Below are 20723 nucleotides of genomic sequence, written 5' to 3' on the forward strand. Positions count from 1 at the left end.
TGTTTTCTGTGTCAGGAGAAGAAGTGGGGAAAAAATCGATTTACAAACACCGCCATTCGCATCCTATATATGATACTTAAACCAAAGACCAAAGAAATGTCCAAGTTTTACCAATTTAGGTAAAACACTAATTTACACTGGGTTTTAGGGAAATGGTATTAAAGCAGTCTTTCTTTTTTCACTCTAGTATCAGAAGTTAAATGAAAATATTTCTAGACTAATCCACGGGCCGAAGCATCAGCTAGCCAAACTGCTGCGCAGCATTGACTGGCTGGTGGTGCTATAATTCAATTTATGCTCCGTCCTGCAGCTTCAGTAGCGGGGTAGGGCTTCGACTGTCTTTGCGGATGGACGCTTGGTTCCGCAGCCACACCACGGGAGACAACACTATTAGGATAGAATGGACAAGAATGCAGCGAGGGGGCGCACCGATCATTTCGTGCGTATTCGATCTGATTAATGGAGACTGAAGAGTCCTCTCTAGGTCTAATGCCACCCATACATCAGTGTTAAAACAGGATTCAGTGGCTAAATCGGTCGCGCATCGCAGGTACATGAGATCTTGCCGACTGGGCATGGCTATAGCGGTGCCGTCGCACTGTAGGGAGTTGTTTAATTGTTCTTGCAAACATTGCCTCCATTATATTGTGAGTCAGTTCCGTCGAATCAAATGTATCGCTCGCAGTTTCCTACCGTTGACTCGATTAAAACATATCTCGAAAGTATGGAGTAGTATTCTAAAGTATTGATTGAATGAGGTAAGAAAAGAAAAAAAGAAAAACCGGCGTGTTCAGAATTACCACACCCCTGCTCGGGTCCTTAGGGAAAGCTAAGAGCTTGCTGCGCCCCTCTCGCCGCTCGGAACCTCTTTCATTATAAAGCGCCTCGGTGTGCTATGTAGTGAGATGTGCGTATGCATTCTCATTTCAGACTGCTTGATATTTATTACCCAGCCTATCTACCCCGACGAAAACTTCAGCTACAGTATATAAAAGTATTACTGTTTATGTCTGTGCGTCAGTATGTTCGTATCTACATACATTCACTGTATTCTCATTAAGGTTTCAGTGTACCCAGAGTGCTTTAAGAAATCATAACAGAAAGGGAGGAAAACGCACCTGCTTTCAAATCAAATGCAATTTTCTTTTCTTGAGGCAAAAATCACCTCCAGACTCTCATTATGCCATCTGTCCCATAGTGCAATATTAGTTGCCATGGCACCAATGATGTGTCTGCTGAGGTGACAGTTGACAGCTCCAGTTGGCAAACACTGATTGGGTCTGACGTTTTGCACACACACTTAAGGATCAGATAACCCATGCTGTGTGCATTTTAGTTTTCTTGTATTTTCTTTGATGAAACATCGGTATGTTATAATTTGCTGTATATTAGTTTACTGTGTGTGTTTAATGCTTGACATGCACTGTAGCATAATATAATGCATAGCTTTTGGCTGCCACTCCCACAATGGCTGTTTTCCAATTATTCATGACGCCATAGATATCCTGTGGGCTACATTCACTCTAAACATGAGATTCAAATAAAAGAGAAGATGACAATCTTGCAGCATGGTTTCCATTCTGTTTTATAAGACGTATTCATTTAATTGTCAGTTATGCATCATGATAATTATACCACTGGTATAGTGTATAGTAGGTTATTTTATTATCCATTGATTGTTAAGAGGTTATAAGAGACAAGCTGTGCATTTAAACAACGTCTCGAGGCCAAGTGTACAGTGTACATTGGTAATTTTCTAAAATTTGAAGTTAGTAAAATCTTGCCAATATCACGGTGGGTGCTGGAGCCTATCCCAGTGTGCATTGGGCAAGAGGCAGGAATACTACACACACCATTCACTCACCATTCTGTCACACATTCATACCTATGGGCAATTTAGAGTCTCCAATTAGTCTACCTGCATGTCTTTGGACTGTGGGAGGAAACCCACACAGACATAGGGAGGACATACAAAATATATTTGTGCATTTCTAAGAAAATAATCTCTTTTAACCTATTAGTTTCATCTGAATGATAAGGCTGACACAGAGCACAGGAATATGACACACAAACAATTCATGTATTACACATTTTAGTAACTCTTTTAAGGGATTTGTTAATCTCCTAGTAATAGAAGTGGCAGCCAAGTATCCAATGTACTGTCCACTTCTTTAACTCTGAATGTCATTTGACACAGTTTCTACAAATATAAACTGAGATGGCGCTTCCAGTTTGGGACTAGTATGATCTATTTTCATCGATAGCCAGGTTCTTAGATATCTTTTATTATTACAGTTATTTCTATGATAACTTCTATTTCTTACATTTTTGTCAGTGCATGCCTGAAACTGTCCTCTTAATAAATTTAAACAGCTTATACAGAGTAATAGCACACACAGTTGTGGTTGTTAAACAGAGACTTTGTATCATATGTTGCTTTCTTAGAAATGATAGGCTATAACTTGCACATGAATACCATAAATTACAGGGTTTTGCTGCACTTTGAAAATGTTCTGCCTCATGTTAAGTTTACACATTTTAAGAAGCTAAGTTGATGAGTGGCAATTGCTGGACTTCTGGCATGAAATTATTCCATTAGTCCTGTCTTGGTCTGTAGCTGGAATTAAAAGCAACTCCATGAAAAACCGTCCTATTGCTACAACAGGCCATAGTACACAGTACTCATGACTTGCAGTCAATTGTACATTGTTGTCTAAAGGTAGACAGTGAGAGCCTGCGTACATGAAAAAGTGAAGGGCTGCGGTTGCTTCTGCACTTACTGCATGGATTGACCTGAAGATCAGTATGAAATATGGCATGCTGTTGCCCAGTGAAAGCTTTGCTTTCAAGAGGTCAACTCTGATGCACCGCTCAGGAGTATGCTGATAAGAAAGAGTGTTAAAGTTAGTGCTTCAGCAGGAACGAATGGTCTGGTCATGTAGGCGAGTAGCTGGGTAGTATCAGCTGTGATGGTTGTCCCAACGGTGTACTTTTCAGTTGGGCTGCTTGCCTTCTTCTGCATCATAACGTGTACGGTCTTCTGTATCAGGGGATGTCATTTTTGTTGCCTGAGCGTGTTTGAGGATGTGGGTACAAAAATAAAATAAACGCATAAACAACAACAAACCAAAATACCAACAAACTAAACATTCCTCACTGGAATATGATTGCAAAGCACTGCCAGTAATTGCAATCTGCCTGTAAACAAGCAACATTTTACTTCCATTCAAGGCTAGCACCATTAGCATAATTGAGCTGCAGTAGCCATAAATGTAAGTTCAGCTTGCTGCTAAAACTTACATAACTCAATTCCATAAATGAGATACAAATCGGAATCAGAACTGTGAAAACTATATTTAGTGTTTATTTCAACTTCAAAAATCTTTGCTTAACTATAATGGCAATTCCAGGTAAATACAGGATGCTTTTAATGTATCCTTAGCCTGTGATGCTAATGAATACAAAGCTCTACTTAAATAGATCATATACTCGTCATCTGAACCAGTGGCTTTCAAACTGTGGGCTTGTTGGGTCATAAGAACAACTGAGGTGGTCATGAAATAAATATGTTGGAAAAACAATACTGTACATGATACACATTCCACTGTCATTCACGCGAGTCAAATGTAACACTACACTTGTCACATGTACTGTAGTTTAACCAAACAAATTACAAATGAAAGGGCCCAGGGAAGTAGATTTTGAATAAAATACTCTTTCATACCACAAACAAAACTGTGTTAGTTATTCTAATCGTCTGCAGTTTTCTCTACTTTTTGTATATTTGAAAAACTCAGAAAGGGAAATTAGCAGAGGTACTTTGCCTTGATAGTTGTATTATCAACATATGTAAAACCAACTAACTGGCCAACTAAGATAAACGTGTATATATGTGTTGGCAAGCTTATTAAAGCTTATGTAAGCATATTAAGCCCTATCAAAAAAGAAGAAAAAAAGAATTGCTGACACTAGGACTAGTTCCAGGGTATTTTATTTATTTTTTGCATTGGCCAATGTTAGCGTTTAGGGATTAAGGAACACCACAGGGAATTCACGTCTGCAAATCCAGGTGTTTTTTTTTTTTTGGTTTGTTATAATAAAAACCTTCCGCAGTGACATTTTCTTAAACGTATCCTGCTGGGACTAAAGAAAATAGATGCTATTTTATTACATATGAAATTATAGGTTATATACAAATCATTTTCAATGGGACCTCAGTACATCACCCTAGAGCATCATCAGTAAATGTGTTTTTTGTGTATGTTGGGGTGGGGGGTTATATGGCTCCTGCATTTTTGTTTCTGGTCTAAAAAAAAAAAAAAAAAAACAAGGCACTGTTTCATTTGACCAACTAAGATATTTTTGAAACTGGGACAGTTCTTTTGCACACTTGCCTGGAGACTTTTTTATTATTTAGTATTGCATATGCAAATAAACAACTTATCATAATCCTGTCACTGAACAAACTGGCCTACTTCTTTTGACAGAGATGAGTATTTGTGTTTTCAGTAAAGATATAATCTTATCCAAATGATATTCCACAAATTCAAATGCAGTATACTAAATTATAACATGGGCTGGATATGGGTGGCAAGCTGGAAGGTATATTTGTGCAAATTGAAAACTCCAAGGCTTTTTACTGTGGACTGCAACTCCTCAATATATGCTATATATTCAATAATGAAGGGAAATAGAGCTACTGGGAGGACATATGCATTCAATATGGTGTTCAGCAGGCAGAATTTAATAGTATTTGAAAAATAGCCTACATCTCATATAGGCCTGTAGGACAGCTTTTGAATATAGATATGCATTTTCCCATTTTCAGTAATGTAATACACTGTAATTTAAATGCAGTAATGGCTGTAAAATATATCTGTGACCCAGTGTGGTCTGATGGAACAGTATACATAAATGTATACTTACGTATAGAATACATAAATAGAATAGCTATTATGTATTAGATATTCACAAGTAATACAGTACTGTATATTCTCTCAAAAAAGGGAAAGACAAAATGTCAGCGATTCCTGAATATTAAAATAAATATGTCAGATTGAAAAAATGTTTGGGGAATGCTGATGCTACTCAGGTAAAATGTTTCGAGCAAGAGCGAAACATTTTTCAACTTCCAGATGTCATCAGGATAATGAAACCTCATGAAAATGAATACCCATTAACCGGTCAGCCAATACACTTTAGCAAGAAGGCTGTACAGTGTAAAAAAATCTTCATGACATTCCGACATTCCTTTGCACAACCTGAATTAGATCAAGCTGTCCACTGAGGTGATGCTCTAGAGGAGCTTATCCAGTCTTCATCTCACTTCCCATTACCCTGAATTAACAAAAATCCTTTTTTGCAGAAGGGAGACATTCTGGGACAGATCCCAAGTGGCTGCTATTTGTAAGTGCCTAGGACCTATGCCCCCCCCCCCCCCCAAAAAAAAAACTAACGCACACAGACAACCGCTTTACATGGATGGAGAAAGAGAAATAGGAAATTATCATGATTATCTTTCCTTTCCCAAAGGTCTGTTTACCAAAGACTGGGACTTGTCATTGCTGACCAGAATCTGCTGCTCCTTACCATGATGGTAAATAGATGTATTTTCAAGGGGACAGTACAGGGGGAAAAGCAGACGCCTGGTGATTTTCTCACCTTTCTGTGCTCCTGATGAAGAAAACAGATGCTATGCTCCCATTCTAGGGGTCTGATTCCACCTGGAAATGGACAATAGTGAGTGACTCTATGGTAGTAGTGTAGGGAGAGTAATAAGGGGGAAAGGACTGAGGAAAGAGGGAGGGGACTACTCCTCACACAATGAGATATCACTCCCAAGAGAAGCCTTCCTTTCCCCATAGGATTGTATTCAGCAAGTATGGTTCACGTTCTGGCTTGGAATGACACAACTTCAAAAAATGCTATAAAATGTATCTTACAAAAGTGTTTCCAAATATGAAGCTACTGGGCGTGTCAGTTTACAGTTCTGAGACAGCTCCAGAGTTGCATATTTACACTTTTCACTTATCTTTCAACATTCTGCAACAAAAATTTTCAATGAATGAAACCATTAGAATGGAATTAATGTTTTGGAGAAAATAAGCTCCAGAAATATGTGACGAATAAACAATGCAAAGGCGCAATGTCCACCATTATATAATACCCAACTTTGTTTGACAGCATTGGAATTGCTTTAATATTACTGATTACTGACGCAGTGGGCTGCACATTCCATGCATTGTTTGGTGATACAAATGGGCACTTTCATCATCAGCATTCACTGTATTATCTAGAAAATGATGTTATTCATCCAGACCTTAATTACCTCCCAGTGTGCAAAATAAAATCCATGCAGAAATAAAGCCGGGAGCCAGTGGAGGTTTTTACATTAAATTGTAAATAATACGGGCTAAAAAAACACATGCCCAGTTCCAAGCTGACTCGTGGCATCTCTGTCTCACAAAGAGGACGGCTTGCTGTCAGTCTTAATGACCAGCTGGGAGTCTCTCTCTTTCCATATTGAATATTCACCCCCATTTGGTTCTGTGTTGCATTGTGCTACCTTCAGTGCCTCTCACTGGCTGTCCATTTGCGTGACACTATCAGGAAGATTATTATTGCAATGGAGCAGTATTAATAATGGATATATTTTTTTATCCCTCCCTCCATATATAATCTTTTCCCCTCAGATTCAGGCTTTGAATTTAATTTGATGTGTAGGAATAAGCAGCTTTGTTGCATGTGAAGTCTGCATACAAATACTGCTTGTGTATGTGTAAGGGATGTTCATATTCCAACTGCATCATTAATGGCCGAGAACCCTTCAGCACATTTACATCTGCATTGGCTTAGAAGTGATACGCTCCACAACATAATTAGCCTGCACCTTTTTCTTTAGCCAAACATTCCATAGCCATGACAGTAATTACAGGATCACCATGACAGTGCATAAGAAATCTTCAAACTTGGAAAGCCAGGGGACGTACGTAAGCGCACAGCACAAAAGTGCCAGGTGACGTGAGTAGAGTTCTTAAAGCAAATAGTCGAGATACATATGAAAAATATACTGCCATAATTTGTCCTAAGACTAATCTGAAGGTTTGCCTGAAACCAAGCTTGCATTTATAGTCAAAAATTACTCCTGTAAATAAAATATTCAGAATTTTTAAAGATCGATGTCCCTTAGAAATTTCATGTATTTTTATTGTATACCGTAGCAGGTGATTGGCAGACTAGTCCCAGGCATGACTGAAGCATATCTGCCGGTAATTTTGTGAATTAAAAAATTCTAGCAAGTAGCAACACTAAGTTTTTGTGATTATGAGTGGCGTAAATGCAGCATTGATTAATACGGTGGGCTGAATTCTGTAATTAGTGCCCGGGTGCAGTTATCTTTCATACACATAATCAGTCACAGATCCCCTCCCTTCTACGGTCCATCAAAGTCATATAGTCTGAATTTTTAGAGTTTAAATTCGACACTTCAAAAGAACCTTCAGATCGGTGTTCAGACAACAAGCGTGAAATGTAAATAAGTCAACAGATGACGCTTCCCACATCATGTTTAAGCTACAGAGCTATTGGGGCAAATATTAATTGACCTCTTTTCTATAGTTTCATTTGAATGAAAAGCAATCTGTGGCCAGTGCACATACTAATGCCTTTCATACCAGAGAACCAACATGAGTCATTTGGAGAGCATCAGTTAAACAAGCGTATCAAACTTGTGTCCAAATACAGAACTTCCAAAGCTGTATTCACTTTATTAAATTCTAAAGTGACTTATGTCACAGAACTGGACTGCATGTAATATTTCATCTGAAATGAAAAAAAGTCTACTTTTGGATGATAAAACATAACTTAATTAGTTTAGGATCAGGGCACGGTTCAAAACTGTGGTGTTATGACCTTCTGAATACTAAAGCCAGTAGTCTGCATTTTGAGAAAAAAATTACAGATAAAAAACGAGTGCATAGTTGGCATCAAAGTGTGAGAATCCAATCTGAAGGTGGTTCATCAGAGAAGACTCTTTGGAACTTGACCTCAACCTCTCAGCTAACTTTATTGATGGGGAACTGAAAGGGGGGAAACTGGAGTATTGAGCTGGAGATGTCAGACATAGCCGCTGGCTTCATGTTTAAAATTCAAGCCGGCAAGCGGCTGGATCAAACACTCAGATGAGGGGCATGTACTGTGTCTCTGCAGCAATCAGGAATACCATCTTCAGGTGTTTAAGTGGTGCTTCCCTTCAAAGAAATAACTGCAGCAGATTGGTACATTCTTATTGGGCTCACAAATATGTGAAAAGTTCATAAGTACCAGAATATTTTGGCTATCCTTTACATATGTGTGACCATTATGCCTATTTATGAGGTAGCTTGAATATGCACTGTATTGCAAATGTGGAGACTATTTTGTGGAAACCATGTAAGCATTTGTTCAACAAATATGTGATGCACTGAAGAAGAAAATAAACCACAAATAGGCCATGTTACAAATGCGGTACGTCAATAATCTAAATATCTGAAACGACGACTAATTATAGGAGCAATTATTTTCTAGGCCTAATTGGTATCAAGTGCAGAGTTGGTAAAGGTACTATTTGTACAAATAGTCAATTAGAATCTTTGCATGAATCTTTCAGTGGAAACTCAATGAAGGCATCACAAGATGGTCATGCTTTGTTGCAGTTTGGTAATGCTGTAAAAGCTAAATAATTACATAAACAGAGTAGATACAGATATGTAATTGAAAAGTATAAATAAAAAAACTGTGGTTTGCCGAGCAATAGGATACTAGAAAGAGGCTTGGATTGCCAGCTACATATTGCAAATCTGGATTCATCCTGCTCCTGATTGTTAATTCTGGAACCAGGAGAATAGCTCAGAATCAGGTGGCCTTGTTTATTGGTGACAATAACAAATGAAACTGTTAGGAAACCTAGGATATCTATACCACCATCACCCCTCCAGCCCTTTTTCTCATTGACTTCTGTGGATATCGACTTTCTAATTTTCTCTTCAAAGTACTGAAATGACGGAGAGACGTTCAAAGGTACACAATTAACACGAACCACTGTCTGGCACCAAACGATGAGCGAACAGTGAAAAAGCAAATAGCCACACACAGAAAATTACACAGACTCTGGGTTCAAGTGGCTCTCTGGTTTTTCAAAACAAAGTAGCTCCTCAGAATCTCACAATGGGAGCCATTTACATTACTTACTATTGACTATGGATTTTTTGACTTGTTTAAATTACTGTTTTTTTCTAGAGCATTATTTCTTTGTTGGCAACATTTTACCATGGATTTTGACTGCATTAAAGATATTAATACATAATTAGGAAGAACATTTCCTATATTTTTGTTGTTGTGTTGCTTTCTCTCTAAATTCAAACCATTCTTCCACCCCATTTCTCTGAATTTGAGCACACTATGTCACCACCTATTCATCTGTGGAAAGTTCAAACAATGAATACAAACAGCCAGATGGTCTGAGCTGACATGAACAGGGACATTTATGGTTAATCTCCAGAGTTATTCTCAACCTCCTGCCTCAATATACTACATGTGGCCACAGGCTTTACATAGAAAATGTGAATGCCAAAGATGAGAGGATTATAGGACAGATTCAAACCAACCAATCTTTATATAATGTGGAGGCATACCTATTAACTGGCTGAGGATTAAGGTGGTTCCAGGATGGATTGCTTCCATCAGGCTCTATTCAAAAGCAATGCTTTCAAAGTGCTCTGCATATTGTAATATGCTGTACATGTGATGTAATATACATTGTCTGCTAATCAGCATCAATACCAGTAGCAATCCAGAGTTAATGGAGAAACTCTTAATTGCTTCAAGATGGGCATCTGATGTGCATTTCCAATGGCGTATTTGTATCTGAAATTATTTATTAATGTGTAATTGCTTCTCCCGGTATACAATCTTGGTTTATTTCACAGTATAAATAATTCAGGGCAAAATGTCTGAAGTCTCTTCAGGTTTATCAGGTCAAGAACAGACTTCACTGACTTAAGGCTGATCCTCTGCATTGTATTTGGACATTTGTGCATGAGAATGTGTAGTGTCAGTCTTTAGCTGCTGTATGTATGTATGTATGTAATGCACTGTAGTCTGCATGGAATCCCCGACCGATGTATTTAGGAAATGGGGGGGGGTTATGGATTTCACTAACTAGATACTCTGAGAAATATATGTTTAACAACAAGGCTTGAACTGACATATGTAGTTTTAAATTTGATTGCTAAATTCGCAAGGGAAACCTGCTCACTTTTTCCTGGGAGTCTCACCTTGGAGATTGTCACTGGAAAGAACTTGCAATATTAATGCAGAGGATGGAAAAATAAATCAATAATGATTATTTACACGACTGGCCAATGAAAAAGGCCTAAAAAAAGCAACAACAATGATGCACAATAATTATAAATGCATTGAAGTAAAAGTCAATTAAACAAGCGAAAGTGGTTGCAAAAGTGTTTCTCATAAAGGCTTATATGGTGTAGGGGGAAACACCTCTATGAATTGTAGAATAGTGAGGATAAATAATTCAAACGTGTCCGTTTTAATAATCCTCACAAGTAGGCACCAAGGAATGCAGGAGTTATAAATATACTATCTCATGCAGTGATCAAATGGTGCAAAAGTATAATCAGTCTCATAAAATGAATTATTAAATCATGATTATGAATTTCAATACTAAATATTAAAATAATAACCAATGATTAAACAACATGCGTAAGTTCTTTGAGGTGGTAGACTCAAGTATTTATCCGAATAATAATCATAGCAATGACAAGGTTTAAAAAAAAAAAAGATTTTATTAAACAAACAACAAATATCTAAACTAAAATCATTAAAGGCTACATAACAGACGATATGAAAGGGGGCGAGAATGTTCCGCATGTATAATAACATATACAATGCCTTCATAAATGTGACATAATCGCTTCATAAATCATGCATCAGCAAATGTCATGCTTCTACCCAAGTGACATTGTTGGTTATTTCACATTTGCTATAACATGTTGCATAAGATAGTGTTATGTCACTCTTTATGAAGCATGGTATTTGCTTATGTATGATAAGCATTTAAGTGTGAACGTAAAAGTCTACAAAATTACAAGGACTAATATATTAGTGCTCACTGATTACAAAGGGTATGATTATGCTTTTTGGTTTCGATTTTAAAGATATTCTTCAACCCATTTACAACAATCATTTACATTTTAAATACTTAGGAGCCTTACAGTATCGTTGAAAGTGTGATACTGTGCACAAGACTTCAGTTGGCAACTCTAATTTCATCTGGTAATATTCCAACTTGAAATGACTCTGCTGGGATATATGTTCTGTGGACAACATTCAACAGAACCCAAATATTTTGTTTCTTGGCAGATTGTTTATTAGCCAATATACCATGCCACAAACAGAATATGTAATATGTTTTATATGATTTAGACTCCAGTGCTTTAGTGTCTGTTGATTCAGTGATGGCAATGCGTACTCCGGTACTGAAGGGCTTCAGACAGACATGCACTCATTTTTTGATAAGCTCATCAAAGACAGCAGCAGAAATGAGGCTACAAAAATTAGAAGGGCTATTCAGCAAGTGGAAGGCTGAATATTGAGTGAAAAGCAAAGCTGCTACATTAACATGTAGTGTTTCACTGAAGGAAATGACAGCATCAGCATTGTGCATGGTGAAGCAGCAAAGCATTTTCCCCGTGCTGTCCAAGTTACGATGAGTTAGCATACTAGTTAGCACACTTCAGTCCTGCTGGCAGCATTCCTGGGTTTTGATTAAACAGATTGAACCTTGGCCCTGTAGATTTGTGAAGCGGAGAAATTAATCCATCTATTTTGATTCAATATAATTTGATTACATGCATGCATTCCCACTGCTCACTGAGACTAGTTTACAGTCTTATTTATTTTGCATAGCTCACTGTGGCAGATTTTTAGCCAGTCACAGTGGCCAATGTCAATAGTGACATGGAACTGTTCAATCTCCCTCCTTTGTTTGCACCATTAGGAATGAGGACTAACTAGACAAAATGGCGATCCTGGGGCTTGAGTTTAAACCTTGGCCTGTTAAAAGTGACCGTTTGCAGAAAAGGTTTGAGCCAGAATAGAAAGAAGCAGATTTACTGTCGGATGGGGTCATTTAGAGAAGCAATGAGAAAAATTGCGAAGACTGTGGATAGCGAGACCTATTGCATTAAGAAGGAAGAGCCAGTGAAAGGCTGCTTTCAAGGGCAGGATGGGGAATAGAAAAGGACTGAGACAATGGGGCCTCACATCATGCCCTGGACACACACCACCAGTGTCTGGAAAGGAAATGGAGAGGCGTAAGCGAGACTACTGAGTTTCCAAACAAAATCTGTTTAAATCCTGATTTCAAACATGCGTGGATCTCATGATAACTGATAAAAGGCATCAGAGATTGAGGTCTGTGCTAGGGTGGACCCACAAATAACACCCACATCTATTCCCCTACATATAGAGCAGGCAAGACGTGTTAAATTGGGCCCAAAGTAATTATAGTTGGTTGGGAGCAGTTTATCTAGCATGATTAATGAGGGGGCCTTCAGCACAAAACACTATTTGGAGAAAACCTAGCTATTGAACCCTTTTTGAGCCATTGAGTCTGCGGTTCATTAATCCATTGAAAAAGCAGTGCAACATACTGTATGATATTTTCCTAAACATGGGCTTATCCTGCTCAGAATTTCAATTATATGAGGGCTAATTCCCATCACTATGTTTTGTTCAAGATTCTGAAGCTGAAGACCTCAAAAAACCTTAAACCCAAAGTTTCAACTTTGACTTTATAGTCAGTACCAGCTTTTGGTGAATGGAGCCAGTCACGTTTGTGAAACTTATATGCTTGGCGTTACACTGTACTTGATACAGCTTAGTGTTAGCTGGTATTAACCATAGCACTGCAGTCACTTGGTTCTGCCCTACACTGCTGTTAGAACATTACAGCAAGCATCAGATCACAAGCTACTACATGGTAGTCCTTTCCCCATATTATTCAAAGCATTGGTCATGACAGAGTTCCTGTATCAGTGCTCGCATGTTCTCTAATAACAGCCCACTGCTTTCATCTTCCTCATTAGGTTTATATTCCAGATTAAACTTCTCTGGCTTCAATTTCCCTCAAGCCTCCTCAAAAATAATGAATGGAGGTGCCGTATGTGCTGTGCCTCACTCTTGGCTAGACAGTGTTCTTGGCAGATTTGTGCAGTCTGTTGATTCCTTACACTTGGGCCAATAAGTTTTTGGGTGCACAGCATGAACAACAGTGGAGTGTGTCTGCCACCAGAAAAATGCTTGGCTGTGGGAGGACCACCGACTAGAGGGGTCTGGAGGGGCACAGTGCAGGCCTTTGCAATTAGGGACTGTGTTAACTATGTGCATATGGAACACAAGGCAATCTGCTCCGTTCAGTCTACCCAGGGTACTGGGTCCTCAGCATGTTGCCTCAGTGGTGTTTTCTAGTGTAAACCTTGGTGGGATTTCATTGGCGGTCTAATCTCCCTCCATCATCTGCAGCAAAAACCATTGGATCACATCAAGCGGAACATCTGGAGCACAAACCCCACTCCATCCCGACCAGTCCAACTCGGGACGAAAGAAATGGTGTGCCAGGATTTTAAGTCAAGCATTTCATCTTGGCTCAGTCCATTACAAACCCTGTGAATACCAAACTGACTGGTAGTGCTGATAGTATTGTGTTGCAGGTATTAGCGTATAGACCAGGAAACATGCTTTACTTTATAGAGGGGAAATGTAAAATATCCTATTGTCCTGGGTGTCAGCTGCACCACAGCGTTCTCTGGCCCTGTTAATCAACAGGGGACATGGGAATAAAAGCCAAGATAAGAACTGCACAGTGCTATGAGCCTCATCCAGCCAATTAATTTTCCTCCCAATGATATGCGGCTGTGAATTAATTTTCACATTCAATTAAATTTCCAGGGTGTACGTATTCACTGCTTGGTCTAGCTTACTCATCCTTAACAATGACAGTGCTCTTAAGAAAACATATTCGCTATAATGGCTGCTAACTCTGGTGTGAAAGAATTCCATACGGGCATTGTCTGATTTCGGAGAGGGAGACGCTTCCGGCCCTGAGCAGCTTTACAGAACACACCATTGTGTCTCCATCTTGTGAGACCCTCCCAGAGAGCTGGGCTGAGCAGCATCCAGAGGCTGTGCATTCAGGAAGAGACAAACAGGCTTCCCACTGTACTGAGCAGCTCTGCTTGTTTTCCTGGGGAAAAGCTAGATGGTGATTCATTTTAAATGTTTAGCAAAAAATAAGTAAATAAATAAAAAAATAGGCTTCTGCCACCATTTAGTGCATTAAAAAAATGGAATCTTTAAATAAAAAATTATCCCGTGCAGTTAGGCTCAAGGTTAATATGAGGCTTACAAAATGGATTGCTACAGATTTCAGTAAGAACCATGCAGTTGTACAAGTGTTATGCAGAGGTGTTTGGGAGGAGGGGATTTTATATTCAGCTAGCAAATACACTAAGAAATCAAAACAAAACCTCCCTTCAAATAAAAAAGAAACTTTGATTACATTATAATTCTGAGGAATAGTGAATCGAACCTCTGCCCAGCCATCCAGCATGGCTTCATTATTTTATTTTACAGTGGTTTTATTTTCTCTTTTATTTCATTTAAATCTCTCAGTAAATAGACAACATAAAAAGGGGAATATTATCGCACAAGGATATTTTGCTACAACAGTATATATATATATATTTATTTTTTTTACCTCCACTAACCATGACATAACCATGGTAACCATTAATAACCAAGCTGTCATTCTGCTATGAATGTAGATGAACTAAAGATTGTTTGTTGTCCAGTTTGAAAAGCATCGTCTCACTTCATGCCATAGCAGCTGAAGAAATCACTCTCACACTGGTTTGATCCACACTAGCTAGATCCTTTTTAATACTGGCACTCCTTTTACTTGTGAAATGTAAATTTTCGCAGTACTCATCCTAGCGTTCTCACTCTTTATCTCCAGACTAACAAACAGTACGCCGTGCCCAGCCCAATATCCACTGCAGGGAGACTAAAGAAATCAATATGGGGATAGGCTATAGTTCATTCCCAAAGCTTCTTGTTACCTTAATCTTTTTAAGGCCTTCCCTCGATCAGGGAGAATAAATGCTAGTTGACAAGTCTCTCATCGTGGTCACTGAGGGTATTTGTGACTGAAACTGATGTCAGAGAAGGACGTGAAGCAGCAAGTAATGTCTGCCTACTCAACTCCCATAAACTATTTGAAATGTAAGTTGTAGGATTATGATGACAGACCAGAAATAGGTTGAGAGCTTTTCAAAAGAGAACTTTTACCACAAATCTTATGCTCATATAAGAGGAGCCTTTATAATACCCCAGGATCTACTGCTGTAGCTAGTGCAATGTTACCATGTTTTGTAGAATATAAGTACCATGATGTTTCATCCACAATATCTGATTATTCAATTTGGTTCAGTTTTATAAGTTTAAATGTTTTATTGTGCTTTCTTCTGTCCTCCTTTCTCCTGGTTCAACTTTTTTTAACTGATACAGTGAACAGCATGGCTAAGTATAGTGTATCTGCTAGGTACATCTCTTGTATGCCATTCCAATTTTAAGAAATAAATGATACAACATTTATTTGCATGATATGCACAAACAACTGAAATTTTAGGCATTAAGCAGATAGACTGTTAGTAGGTGGCACTCTTCTGGACTTAAGAGTAAAAGAAAATCCAGTGCCAGACCACAGTGGCATAGAAAGGGTTGTCCTTCAGATGAATGTTCTGGTAAAATTCCCACAAAACAGGCCACCGAATCCACTTACACCTAACTGGCTGCACAGTCCCTTGCATTTTAGCTCCTACCCAGTTTGGTTCTTCAGGTCATCCCTGCTACTGAAAATTGAATTCTCACTTGACCTAGACTGTGAAATGATGAGAAGCCATTGGAACGCAGAAAATAAGAAAAGTCAATAAAGCACTGCTCTTAGCCTATATTTTGGATAGTTTAATACCAAGGAAATTATTTTACCAATGTTTCGCAAAAGGATGGTACTTGTTCTAAACATAATTCCCTAACTTAGAAGGATATGCTAAAACTGGGAGGAGATTTGACAATGAATATTCTTTCATATTTAGAACTAATGACTGAATCATTTCAGTAAACCTTCTGTCCTCTCGTTTTGTTCTCCAGTCTAGAAATTTTATACTTTAAATATTGTATTTAACTGAAATGTGCAAATAGGTATGTCTCAATTTGGAGACCCTGTATTGTATTAGTATTCAGTGACTGGTTACTATATTACTTCAATTAAATAATTGAGGTCCAGAATGATCCATTCTGAATTTGCAATTGTTGTGAAATGGACATATCTACTTTTACAGTACAAACATACTTGCATGTGCATTGTGTGTAGAAATGACCCGTTTTAATTATTTATACAAATTCATGTTTTGGTAGATTAATTATTTAACCTCATGTTTGTGCTTAGATGGAGTTTACTGCTCACACGGCATTGTAATTTTGTTCATGAATCTTTTAAGGAGGATCTGTAAAGAAGGATGGCTATTCTAAGTTTGTGGCTTTAGACATCATCAAAACACCAATATATTAAAATGAAGAAATAAAGTGCAAGCCTCTGTGGGGCCAATTACAATTATTTATTGATTACAGTGATTACAATTGTGTCCCTCTAGATATTGATGAAAGGTGGCTGCATAGATGACAATGTGTGTGGCATAGCATGTGAAAGACATTGAAGACTTAAACTTGTCGAGGGTATTATGAGCAGATCAAATGGGTTCATTTTGTATGTATAGTTTTGGCAATACTATTTATGCACTTTTGTTTATACCTTCTAAGAAAAAATCATGGTTGAAGTGCAAATGTCAATAATGATATTGCTTGTGATCTTGTTCACAAATGATACATTAGTATTTAGTGCATTCTGTGAATTTATGAAACAGTGAAATGGTATTTGTGCTGTCCATTGTTTTCTGGAATGTGAGTGTCACCATAGCTGTTATAATAGGGCATTTAATAATTAGGGCTCTTGCATAATTACAGTCTTCCCATAACACGTCTTAGCAAATCAGTTAACTTCATTCTAATTGTGACTGCACTGGAACCATAAAAAATTGACAACTTAGCTGGAATAGTCTTTTATATTTTTAAGATGCTCCTGATTACTTATGCCAATTTAAAAATATGGGCTAAGGAAATTCTAAAGCGAAGTAATTTGTGCATTTAACATGCCATATAAAGAAGCCAAGATGCATACTGTGTGAGAAAGGGGGAGATATCCAGGTAATGAAAGGCAAGCAATAAATAAATAAATAAAAATTTGGTTCCACATGAAGGAAGTCCTGAAAACGGTCGAACTCTTTGTGCTGTAGGCATGAGGTATGCCCTACCAGCCCATAGTGGCAAAGGTAGTGAAAGGTTCCCATGCTGCTGCCAAGTAAACTGTTTAAAACCAAGCAAAATAAGTTGTGCATACACACTGTTCATAAATCAGGTCACAGAAGAGGCAAAAATAAAGCTTGCGCAGTGAAGTGCAAGCATCCCGGAACAGGCAGGGCTCCATCTTAGGAGAGGCAACTGCCAGCAGTAGAACAACAAGTGCAGAAGAAGCAGGAAGGTCATGTGATGTAAATACACAGAAACAGTGAAGGATGTGACATTTTTTTTTTGCCCAGAAAACATTTGTTTGAAATAGCATATCTATTGTTTGTTTTATTTGCTTTCATAGATTTGTTGCTAATGTCTTGTGGTAATTACAGTTACCACAGTCAAAGCCATATCCCCGCAGCTATGTGATAAATTAACTTTATTGAATTCCTAATTTAGCCTCACATAATGTCGTTTTGGAATTATTTCTAACATTTACTGAACCTGGTTCACACAGAAAACAGAAACACTTATGTGTTAGAGAGGTCAGTGAACTCGTCACTGTTTCAGGCAGAACTGTTCACCCACCCAGCTGACCTCACTGACTCCTGCCTTTGAGTAGTACGTCTGCAGTTTTAAACGACAGTTTTGCACAATGATAAAGGTTGACATTATGTGACAAGCACATTGTTCATTTGAAAAACATGGGTTACCATAGTTTTTTTTAAGTTAATAAGGTAATGTGCAGCTTCCTGTGTGAAATTGTGTGGCTGTCGGCACCCTCCCTCTGAAACATTGTGTATCATTACTTTATACTTTGTTAACAGCAAAATAAGTTTGCACAGACGGTGAGTCAGATGAGGACACTTCAGTTGTAGCTTGTGCAGGCACGTTGTTCTTTTTTTCTCACTTGTGTCGGAGGCTACGATTACACTACTCTTTTAAATCCGATTTCTATGTGTTTTTTAATATCCGATCAGGCGAGGCTGCATTAAGTGACAAGTGTGGACGCGCACAAATCGGATATCGCTTGCATTGGGTTCGGATCTGACAAACCACTCGGCGAGGTGGTCTAGCACACATTGTGATCGGAATTACTTGTAGTCTGGACATAATCAGGCATCTCGAAACACTTTCACCGGAAAAACGTCATGAATTTACGCACTCCCGGGCAAAACGAAATTGATCGTGATGGAGGACGGTGGTGGTAAGGTGTGGAGTGCAGTCTAAGCGAGGTGTTTGCTGGCCGTATGGTCAGACAGACTCGACAGTGTGATATGATAGTGTGACATGAGTGTGCTGACGGTGGAGACGAGGCTGCAGCTGATGATAAATGTGGTCGAACGTATGCTTTCACATACGGAAATTGACAAGCCAGGCAGGAACTGGTGTTATCATTTATAGTTGCAACTTACTGTAGCTAGCTTGGTAATTCACCAGCATTTATTTCAATCTGGAACTGAATTGCCTGCTATCTAGCTATGTGTAGCAAACTTCACTAACAAAGCTAAAAAAAGGCCTTCATCAGGATTTACTGATGATAAAATGCAGCGTAATTGCCTAGGCATCAGTAGTTCACCTGCATTTATTTCCAATACGGAGTACTTTAACATTTCCACACGTTAAGAGGTGCACTCAGTGTAAAAGATTGTTATAACACTGCCTAATTACTGTTACCATCTATATGGAATCATTCATGTTGCTAAAAATGTGATTTTCAATATCCATGACCACCTCTCCTCTTCACTTGATATTTGCTTGTGGCACTCAAGGGTGCGTCCTCAACAGAGGAGGGGTTGAGGATGGAGGAGGAGACAAACACAGAGTCTATAAGGGCTGCAAGAAACGTGCATAGTATACCTTTGAGGGGAACTGAGGGAAGAAGACACATTCACAAGTGTAGACTCTATCTGATAAAGATTTGTGTCTGCACATTGTGAAAAATAAATAAATAAATTGATATTCATTAGTCTACATGAAATCTGGCATGTTGTAATGATAAATAGTGGCAAAACACATTAGCTGGAATGAATGAAGCCAGAAGCAGTGTTCACAGTACCATTTTAAAAAGGGTACATTTTAGCTGGGACGATAGTGTTGGCACACTGCAATGGCACACGACTGGGCACATGATTTAGTAATCCCTATGATCATAATTAATTTTCCAATCCAGATCATTTACATTGCAATGTAAATAATACTTGAATAAAACCTGATATTTCACACCATTATACCACTGCTTTCAATGACAGCACAGGCAGGAAAAATAAAATCAATGGGATTGAATCACTGTCTGGTAATGAACATGATATTTTTACCTGCATGGCAAGCAGCTGTGGTATTGGTTTCATTATCTCTTTCTCTGACCTTCACATGATCTTAGGAGGCAATACAGACTCAGTTTGATTTGAAATTGGATACCCTGTCATGTAGGTCTTGGATTCCCTGGTGCACTGAAAGCCATTCCATTGCAAAAATGAAAATCCGGCAAAACCCCTGTAGTAAAAAGGCTGAACTAATTCTATTGGAAATTGGCATAATCCTAATGTAAATGGACCTGTCCAATACACTGTATATGATCTGATGCGATAAAGCCCTTGTCAGCAAGTGCTCCAACTGAATGAAAATTGCAAACCATGTTTTCAGTTAAAAGTGTCCGTCTCTTAAAATAGGGTTATTTACTGAATGAGAACATTTTGCACGATTGCATACTTTTTGCAAATGGACAATAAAGAGATAACTTACCTTCATTATGGTCGACTGCAAAAGCATCCGCCGTTCATGCCAAATGACAATTAACAGCTGTCCCGTCTCTTCTATTTTCCAGCACCCCACACAGCATGTTGTAAATGCAAAGTGAGTGCAATATGTTTGCCAGCAGGTGGCTAGTGTGATTCATACAGAGTATGAAAAGTGAACTCCTCTATGGAACATGATTAGAAGTTATAGCCTTTAGTTTGGTTTCAAATGACACTTGGTTTACATGCACATCCCTGAAATTCCACTTGGAAGTGCAGTCTAGTAATGTTTTTAACAACAGGAAATTGTATCAGCATTCGTATTAGTCATTTCCGTAGGTCTGTGGCTACAGTTAATTAAAAAATTTTATGTGAGTGTTCTCACAGGGATTAAAAGAAGTCAGAATCCCTGTAGATCTTGGTCAATCTTGGTACTCGTCCTAAGCATACCAATTATTTTCCTTATGAGTTATTTTTTCCTCATTAATAAATTAGGGACTTAGTGGATGTTAGGAATGAACA

General features: G+C 38.4%; 1 protein-coding gene across 1 annotated transcript in view; it reads left to right on the forward strand.

Annotated features, from left to right (window-relative positions):
• The window catches only part of lrfn5a (leucine rich repeat and fibronectin type III domain containing 5a), a 36250-nt gene that overhangs the window by 2926 nt on the left and 12601 nt on the right, over positions 1 to 20723 (forward strand). The window lies entirely within an intron of this gene.

This window comes from Anguilla anguilla, chromosome 1 (assembly GCF_013347855.1).
Source record: "Anguilla anguilla isolate fAngAng1 chromosome 1, fAngAng1.pri, whole genome shotgun sequence".
NCBI lineage: Eukaryota > Metazoa > Chordata > Actinopteri > Anguilliformes > Anguillidae > Anguilla > Anguilla anguilla.